The sequence below is a fragment of the Tasmannia lanceolata genome, unplaced genomic scaffold (genome assembly GCF_043159265.1).
Source record: "Tasmannia lanceolata isolate RefF3 unplaced genomic scaffold, GAP_Taslan_0.1 ptg000006l, whole genome shotgun sequence".
In the NCBI taxonomy this organism is placed as follows: Eukaryota; Viridiplantae; Streptophyta; class Magnoliopsida; order Canellales; family Winteraceae; genus Tasmannia; species Tasmannia lanceolata.
Genome location: NW_027518683.1, coordinates 47,822,254 through 47,831,942, shown reverse-complemented (window position 1 = coordinate 47,831,942; position 9,689 = coordinate 47,822,254).

Genomic DNA, 9,689 nt, shown 5'->3' with positions numbered 1-9,689 from the left:
GGTCTGATAATGGAGTGGTGGTGTTGATTGTGGCTGAGATGGATTTGGGTTTGAATTGATGGAAATGGAAGTGAAAGAGATGAAAGAAATGGAAGGAGTGTGGCTGCTATGGGCGTTTGGGAGAATGGAGGTTGGAGGTAGAAGAAGGTAGCAATGTCGGTGGCGAGGGTGGAATGGCCGAAGATGGGAGACGGATGTGGGTGGCTGAGCCACTCAATTTCTCCCTCTATGATTCTTCACCTATTTCCCTCAGATTTTCCAAACGAGAATGGGGGTTTGAAGCAACAGAAATCATGAATTGAAGGGGGCCTGGATGGAAGTGGTGGTTGGAGAGGTGACTGGGGAGAGATGGAGGAGAGGTGGCTGCCAAGTTCCCTTCTCACCCTCGCTCTTAATGTGTGTTCCAAAAAAAATAAAAAATCAATAGTCCCCCTTTTGAAAAAAATGAGAAGAGCCCTGATGCCCTAATCGGTGGCTTATGTAGCCAAGGTTATAAATTCATACCCCTTTTTTCCCTACGGACAGCCCCTCTCTAGTGTAATCATGAGTACTCTTTTGCACTACAAGAGGGGTGCCCGGGCAACACTAATGGTGAATAAGAAAAGGAATAATATATTTCACCCCTTCTTTCTTGGACAGCCCCCTTGTGTGTAATTAATGCACCATTGGTAGTCCAAGTAAGGGAAATGAGTGAATGTATTATTGCCTCTCCTTAGAAGAAATGATATTGGCACTCCGATGATTTGATATTTACATAGACCATTTATTTTGCTCATCTTGTCTTTTATTAATGGAAAGGCCATTGATGTTAGCACTACAATGTTTTGATAATGGCGCTTCTCTTTCTCTTTTAGTCAATTTTTGCCCATTTTACCTGAAATTTTACACGGACACGCTCGGGAATTGGAATAATCCTTAGGTAGCCTTTCAAACACTAAAAGATAAGATGAGTCAATGAAAATATCAAGGCAGGGTTGTACAATTAATTAAGCCTCAGAACTCGGGGACTCAAATAGGGTACCGACACAAAAAACTCAGGGTTATTTTGTGATATTTTGTAACTTTTAGAAAAATAAGAGAAAAGGATGGGACATCGAAATCGAGGTTTCTAACAGGGTTCTGGGGATCCCTAGGACTCTGCGGAGACTTCAAAATGTTCTGTGAATGGACAATTTTCGGATTTTTCAGGTTCTTTGGCATTCATGCCTCGATTTTTCGAAAATTTTGATATTTGGTCTCGGAATTTTATTCGACTCCGGGGCTTTATTCAATTTTAGGGAAAAGGGTCAGGTCAAAATGTGGTGTTTACAGTAACATATGCACCCAATCCGTAATTTTGCAAAATAGGTTGATCCAAACCGTCCATGTGATAGAACACAACATAAATAGGTTGTGCCTGTAAAATCATTTCCATAGGCTAATCCTAGCCCTCCAATCTATAGAGGTTTCCATAATTGTTGTTCCTCTGAAGGTGCCCGCAATTCGTCAATATTTGTAAAGGTGTCCGGAAGTCGTAATATTATGTAATATATTCACAAAGATCCATAGTATTATGTAACATATGCACCCAATCCGTATTTTTGCAAAGAAAAATCGTCACTATGTTGACTTTGTTCATTTTTTTTTATTACAAAAGCATAAAGGAGGGGGTAGGATTGAAATTATGTGGCTTTAATGGTGCCTTTGTTAAAAAGCATATAGGAGGGGGTATGATTGAAAATATGTGGGTTGAATGGGTGCATTTGTTAAAAAAAGTAAAAAAAAGTGATGTGTAATTCTCTTAGAATTTTGGGAGAAATTCAAATAATTCTCTCATTTTCTCTTTTGCTATATAGTATAACTAGTAAAAAACCCGTGCGATGCACGGGCCGACAAAGAACTGTACGGACCACGTCATAGGTTGATCCAAACCGTCCATGTGATTGAACACAACATAAATAGGTTGTGCCCCAAAAATCATTTCCATAGGCCGATCCTAGCCCTCCAATCGATAGATGTTGCCATAATTCCTCTTATCTTAAATCGGATGGTCAAGATCACCCTATAGTTTTTTAATTAAAAAATCATAAAGGAGGGGGGTGAGATCGAAATTATACTGCTTTAATGGGTGCCTTTGTTAAAAGCATAAAGTAGGGGGTAGGATTGAAATTATAAGATCTAATGGGTGCCTTTGTTAAAAGCATAAAGGGGGGGGGTAGGATTGAAATTATATGAGTTGAATGGGTGCATTTGTTCAAAAAAGTCAAAAAATGTGACGTGTAATTCTCATGTGATTTTCAAAAAATCGAAAAAACTCTCCTCTTTTCATCCCAGCTTATTGTATTAGATAGCAAAAAACCCCGTGCGATGCACGGGCCGACAAAGAATTGTACAGACCACATCATAGGTTGATCTAAACCGTCCATGTGATGGAACACAACATAAATAGGTTGTGCCCGTAAAATAATTTCCAAAGGCTGATCGTAGCCCTCCAATCTATAGAGGTTTCCATAATTGTTGTTCCTCTTAATGTGCCCAGAATTCGTCAATATTTTTACAGGTGTCTTGCATTCGTAATATCATACTTTCCGTAATTTGACCCGCACATAGTGAATAAGGAAAGTAGTTTTTTCGTCATCGTTAGGGGTGCAACTTGGGTCTCAACCCGACCCAACCCGAGAAACCCATATTTTCCAACCCAACCCGATTTCCAACCCGACTGGGTTCAACCCAACCCAACGGGTTGGGTTGGGTCGGGTTGACCCGATTTGATATGGTACCAATTGTTGACCACCTCAACTCAAGCCGGGTTGTCTTGGATTTTGAGAACCAATAGTGAGTCACCAATAATCAGTTTTTAACTCACAATCGGTTCTCAAAATCTAAACTAAACAGGGACTAACAATTAACAAAGGAAAATGTTATCCGCACTACTATCTTTTGATGATCACACTCCTCACTTTATTAAAGTACGGTATGGCCCGCACCATAGGATTGTCCAAACCGTCCATTGTGGACCATGGAGACTATTTCAACATTGAAAAAGAAAAACACATATACAGAACTTCTTCAGATGGAACCCAAATTCGGGTTTCGGGTCGGGTCAGGTTGCCCGACAGCCCGATCCGGCCCGACCCGATTTCCAATTCGGGTTGATTTTTCCCAACCCAACCCAACCCGATTTGCCAAAAAGCTTAACCCGACCCAACCCAAATTCGGGTTGAACCCGACCTGCGTGGGAACATCCAAGTAACAACGATGGTTTCAAATTATATATAGTGCTAATGTCCTCACTACCATATTTTATAATGGCACTACTCACCGTATTTTGATGATCGCACTCCTCACTTTATTAAAATGTACGGTATGGCCCGTACCATAGGATGATCCAAACCGTCCATTAGATGGGCCACTGCCTACATAGGTTGTGCCCCAAAAATAATTTTCATAGGTTGATCCGAACCTTCCGATCTATAGAGGGTTATAAATTGATCCAAACCGTCCATGTGATGGAACACAACATCAATCGGTTGTGCCCGTAAAATCATTTCCATAGGTTGATCCTAGCCCTCCAATCGATGTAGGTTGATCCTAGCCCTCCAATCAATAGAGGTTTCCATGGTTCCTATACCTGTCATGTTTCTTGGATTATTCACAAGCGGGATTCAAGCTCTTATTTTTTGTTCCTCTTCAGGTGCCCGGAATCCGTCAATATTTTGCAAGTGTCCTGCATGAGTAATATAAAGTAGTTCTTTCGTCATTGTCATGTCTTTACCTCTTCTTAGTAGTTTTTTTTCTGTAATTGTCATAGACAGGTACGCTGGGTCGATACTTTTCGTATGTAGATTACAATTTTACCATCAAATAATTTCTCATAGAGATAGATGTTAGATATCAGCAAAGGGGTTAATGGTAAAAGAGTAATGCTGACGTGTAAATCTCAGATAAAAAGAAAAGAAAAGAAATTCCTCTTTTCTCTAGCTATATAGTAGTATATATATATATATACTAGTAAAAAAACCCGTGCGATGCACGAGCTGACAAAGAACTGTACGGACCACATCATTGGTTGATCCAAATCGTGCATGTGATGGAATACAACAGAAATAGGTTGTGCCCGTAAAATCATTTCCATAGGCTGGTCCTAGCCCTCCAATCTATAGAGGTTTCCATAATATGTTGTTCCTCTTAAGGTGCCCAGAATTCATCAATATTTTGAAAGGTGTCCTGAATCCTTAGTATTATGTAATATGTTAACAAAAATCTGTAGTATTATGCAACATATGCACCAAATTCGTAATTTTGTAAAGAAAAAACACCACCATGTTGACTTTGTAGACAAAATGTATAATTAAAAAATTCATAAAGAAGGATAAAATAGGTATTGTGAAGGGGGTAGGATTGAAAATATGGGGCTTTAATTGGGGCCTTTGTTAACAAAAGCAAAAAAAAGTGATGTGTAATTCTATTAGAATTTTGGAAGAAATTAATTAAATTCTCTCATTTTCTCTTCTGCTATATAGTATATAAATATAAATATATATAGGGAAATGTTATCAGCACTACTTTATTTTGATGAGGGCACTCCTCACTTTATTAAAGGTACGGTATCGCCCGCACCATAGGATGATCCAAACCGTCCATTAGATGGGCCACTCCATAGATTGATCCTAAACCTTCGATCTGAATGTTAGAGGGTTGATCATAACACTGTATAGATCGGAGGGTTAGGATCAACCTATGGAAATGATTTTTGGGTCACAATCAAGAATGAAATCAGAAAAACATCGCATGCTAGTAGTGATATGACCCGGCCGATTCTTCTCATGCGGATATCGGATAGTGTTGAAATCCCCCCCGATAATCCATGGCCCAGACGACCAGTGTTGCCGGATATTTGATAATTCGTTCCATAAACCTCGCCTTTCACTAGCCCTAGCAGGACCGTAAACAACAGTTAGCAGCTGTTAGGCCTAAAATCGGTAACAGATATGGCAGTGACGTAAGAGCTGAGCTGGAGGACTCGAGGAGCCGAGGTAAGGGAGCTGAGTAGTTGAGCCCTGTGTAAAGAGCAAACGAGGTCAGAAGACCAACCCGGAGTGTTACTCCGGACAGGCCCTTCGACACTCAAGTCAGTATGAGCAGGAGTGCAGAGCTAGTTTTTAGAGTGGTGGGTAAGAAGTTATTACCCTGTTTATGAGCTTTGGAAGCCCTTTTATAGAGAAAAATTGGGGTAGTTGGGGAATTAATGCTCCAAGACAGGTGTCGACCAGCTATAGGTCCAAGTTCACCTACTCTGTGGCAATTACCAAACTACCCCTGCTGACGCGGGGTCTGCGGTGGGCCCCCCCTCAAGACACATGTCGACAGCTAATAGGCTGATCTGCAGGGGGCCCTCCTCTAGCCACGTGTCGACAGCTAATAGGCTGCTGTTTTTACACCCCGAGTTGCCCCCCAGTTCTCCAAGTTATTACGGTGACTTGGGGAAATGTGGTAGAGTACATCTCTGATTGGCAGTGGTCGAGGCCCGACCTGTGAAGTCCAGAATTTGGAGCAGTCCCGAATCTGGGGCAGTCCGGAAATCGGAGCAGTCCGGAAGTTTGGAGCAGTCCGGAGTTGATAACAGTCCGGAATATGGAGCAGTCCGGAGTTGATAGCAGTCCGGGATTTGGAGCAGTCCGGAGTTGATAGCAGTCCAGAATTTGGAGCAGTCCGGAAATTATCAGTCCGGAATTTGGAGCAGTCCGGAGTTGATAGCAGTCCGGGATTTGGAGCAGTCCAGAATTTGGAGCAGTCCGGAGTTGATAGCAGTCCGGAATTTGGAGCAGTTCGGAAATTATCAGTTCGGAATTTGGAGCAGTCCGGCTCTGGTCGGACTGCTTTTGTCGCGTAGCGAGACGCGTCATATCCGGTCCGGCTTGGGCAGGACTGCTTTCTGTCGTTTAGCGAGACGCGTCATATTCAGTCCTGCTTGGGCCGGACTGCTTTTTGTCGTTTAGCGAGACGCCTCATATCCAGTCCGGCTTGGACCGAACTGCTTTTTGTCGTTTAGCGAGACGCGTCATATCCAGTCCGGCTTGGGCCAGACTGCTTCTTGTCCCCGGACTCAAATTATTTTGAGGGCTACCCTCCACACAAGTACGCGCGTATTTTCACTTATGCCCTTACCCTGAAGTTTGTGCCCATCATTAATGAAAGACACGCGGCACCATTCAAGCGTCCTCGAAATGTGTGCCCTTCATTTAATGCCCCCGCCTCAGAAAAACCTATAAAGAGGAGGTTTTTACCTTTCATATTTCACTTTTTACTTCTCCTCCTCTTCTTTTCTCTGCCAGTTCGGCGAAGGCCAGTTCGGCTCGGGTAGTTTTGTGGTTGTGAACGGCGGTGGATTCGGGAGCTTTCAGTTCGATACCCGGAGGTTTCAGTTCGGATCGGTAATTTTCTTGAGCGCGTCTCATTCGTTTCTTTTCCTGCTTTCATGTCTAGTAGCTCTAGTTCTGAGTCCGGTTCGGGGGAGTCGTCCTCTAGTAGTTCAGGGTCTAGATCGTCGATTAGGACCCAGGACATGCCTACCTGGTCACCCGCCCCGAAAATGGCAAGTCCCGATGTCAGTGTGGATATCATATGTAGTAATGAGGAAGTGGAGGACGAAGTGATTTTGGATTTAAACGCCATTCCGCTTCCGACAGATAGTTACGTCCCACTGGAGGGGAGTGTTGGTAGTGACGCCGGCGAGGCGTCCACAACGTTTATCCCTGGCCGGGCCGTTGAGGTCGTGGCGAGGGCCCGGATGGATGCCAATCCCAAATACAACATACATGCTCTCAACGAGGAGAATCACCTGGATGAGTCCATGATGGTGGTGATTAGGGATAGATACTGTATTCCATCCAGGTTTGGGCTGAGGGAGGCGACAGAGGGAGATAGGGCTTGTAACGAAAGCTCTGACGTTTGCATATACGATGAGTCGTTGAGGGCCGGACTCAGATTTCCTATGCACCCATTCTTCGCCTCGGTGCTTCAATACTACGGGCTGGCTCCGGCTCAGGTAGCGCCGAACTCATGGAGGCTACTGACAGGGTTCGTATACCTCGTTCAGGGCCGGCTTCAGAGGAACTTGTCAGTGCCGTTGTTCCGCGTGTGTGCGCAATTGAAGAGGCACAAGGGCGGGGGTTGGATTTACATTAGCCAGCGCCCGGAGGTGAAAATGATCACTGGCATTCCTTCCTCGATACACTTGTGGAGAAACAGGTTCTTTTATGTCGAGGACAGGGAGTCCAGCGAGCCCTGGCCGGTTCCTTTGAAATGGGGCACCCCGGATACAGTCGCGATGAGTCGCAAGCCGTTTCTCGAGGGTGAAGATGCGAGGACGCTTGCTTTGCTTCGGGAGGTGCTGGACCTCGAGGGACCTACCGATTGTTCGGACTTCCAAGGGAAAGAGGTTCTGGTCGGGTTGGGCCTTAGTACTGCGACCCGGGCACGTACGTGGCTATTCTTGTTTAAAACTTATCTTTCCTCTTTTTCCTTGCTTTTGACTGGTTTCACTTGTGTGTCGATTTTCAGAGATGCAGCAACAGTCTTTGATAGACAAAATGAGGAAGGGGGCATTTGGGAAGACCCAATAGGGCCAGAAAAGGAAGACCGTAGAGATGGCGAGTCCGGCGCCATCCCAGGCCCCGGCACCGTCTGCTAAGGCCAAGACAATGGTTAAGTTGGTGGGCACCCATAGCCGTGGCGTGGAATCTTCCAAGTCTGGAGGGGCATCAGCTGGAGCCCGTCCTCCCGCGGTGAGGACTGGAGACAATGTTTTTCAGCCCAATTGGGCCGTCCAGAAGAACGACACCGGCCTGGGTGAGACCCGGGTGGCTAAGGAGCTCCTTAGTAAAGTCCTCCTTAGTAGTGATAAGCACCAGGTTCTCAACGAACCTCCTGCCGCGGCTGAAGAGGCCATTTTTTCGTCAGCTTACCAGGTGGAATGGCTTTCAAGTGTTTATTTATTTTTGCTATATCCCTCACTTTTTTGTGCTAACGCTGGTCGATCTGCCTGCAGATTTTGTTGTACTATAATGACCTCAATCAGAAGAGTCAGAAGTTTCCGGAGGCGATAACGAAGTCCGAGGAGGAGAACGGCAAGCTGATCCAAGAGGCAAAAGAGCTTCAGAGGACGATTGAAAAGTCGGCTGAGGAAAACAAGTGGCTTAAAGAAGATTTCGCCGCTCAGCTAACTGCGCAGAAGGAGAAAGCGGTGGAAGCCCTCAACGTCCAGAGGGAGAGAGCCCGAGAGAGGCAATAAGTGGCCGTTCAAAGGAAGGAGGACGAACTCGTCGTCCTATCTAGTGAGGCGTACAAAATTGAGTTCTATGACCGCCTTGAGCAGGTTAAGGAATCAAATCCGGGCGTTGACCTGACGGGAATGGTTCTCCCCGACCTGCCGACGATTGGTGGTGATGAGCCGGCCACCATGGCCGCACCCTCTGCTCCAGGGACAGATTTAGCGACGGAGGGTAGCAAGGAGGCTCCTTGATCTCCTCTTCTCTCCTTTTGGCGATTTCTTGATTTCTTTTTGTAATGGCCCCTTGGAGGCCCAACTTTTGTAACAGCCTTTTGAGGCATTATCTTTGTAATGGTCCTTAGAGGCCTTAACTCGTGAATGGAAAGTAAACTCTTATTGTCCACCCCTTTTTCATTTGTCTGTCTCTGGTTTATACTGTTTGACCGTATATTGTGTTGATTTTGCTCCAGACGGGCGTCCTGGGCTTGGGTTGATCCTAGTGGGCTAGGTTTCTCAGGAGCTTTGGTTTTTGCGTCCGGGCTGGTTCCGGACCAGAAGTGGGCTCCCGGTCTTTGCGGAGACGAGCCGTGGCGAACCAAGCGTCGAGTACCCTAGTTTTAGTGAACTGGGTTTACAAGGAGCTTTGGTTTTTGCATCCGGGCTGGTTCCGGACCAGGAGTGGGCTTCCGGTCTTTGCGGAGACGAGCCGTGGCGAACCAAGCGTCGAGTACCCTAGTTTTAGTGAACTGGGTTTCCAAGGAGCTTTGGTTTTTGCATCCGGGCTGGTTCCAGACCAGGAGTGGGCTCCCGGTCTTTGCGGAGACGAGCCGTGGCGAACCGAGCGTCGAGTACCCTAGTTTTAGTGAACCGGGTTTCCAATTTGATGAGTACGAAGAGATTTGCAAACGAGCTTCTTTCATTCACATTCAATATATATTTACAAAGTCATTTTTGCGCCGGGTAGCCCGCTACTGATGGTATTTGCGAAGGTTCTTTGAGTTCCAGGCATGGGGTAATAGCTGTTCCTCGAGTGTTTCCAGTTTATAACTTTTCGGACGCACCACCTCTTTTACTCGGTAAGGGCCCTCCCAGGTTGGGGAGAGTTTTCCGACCTTCTTGGGTTGGGAGATAGCAGCTTTCCTTAAGACCAGATCCCCTACTCGGAATTCTCTGGGGCGTACTTTGGAGTCATGATAGCGGGACACTTTCTGCTTGTAGGCGGCGACTCTTATTCGGGATTCTTCTCTGGCCTCCTCCAACAAGTCGAGATTTGCGCGGAGTCCGTCACCATTGAGCTGTTCATTGAAGTTGTTGACTCTGGGAGAAGGGGTACCTACATCGACCGGTATCACTGCCTCTATTCCAAAGGACAGGTTGAATGGTGATTCACCCGTTGGTGTACGCGAGGTGGTACGATATGCCCATAGGACGTGATAAA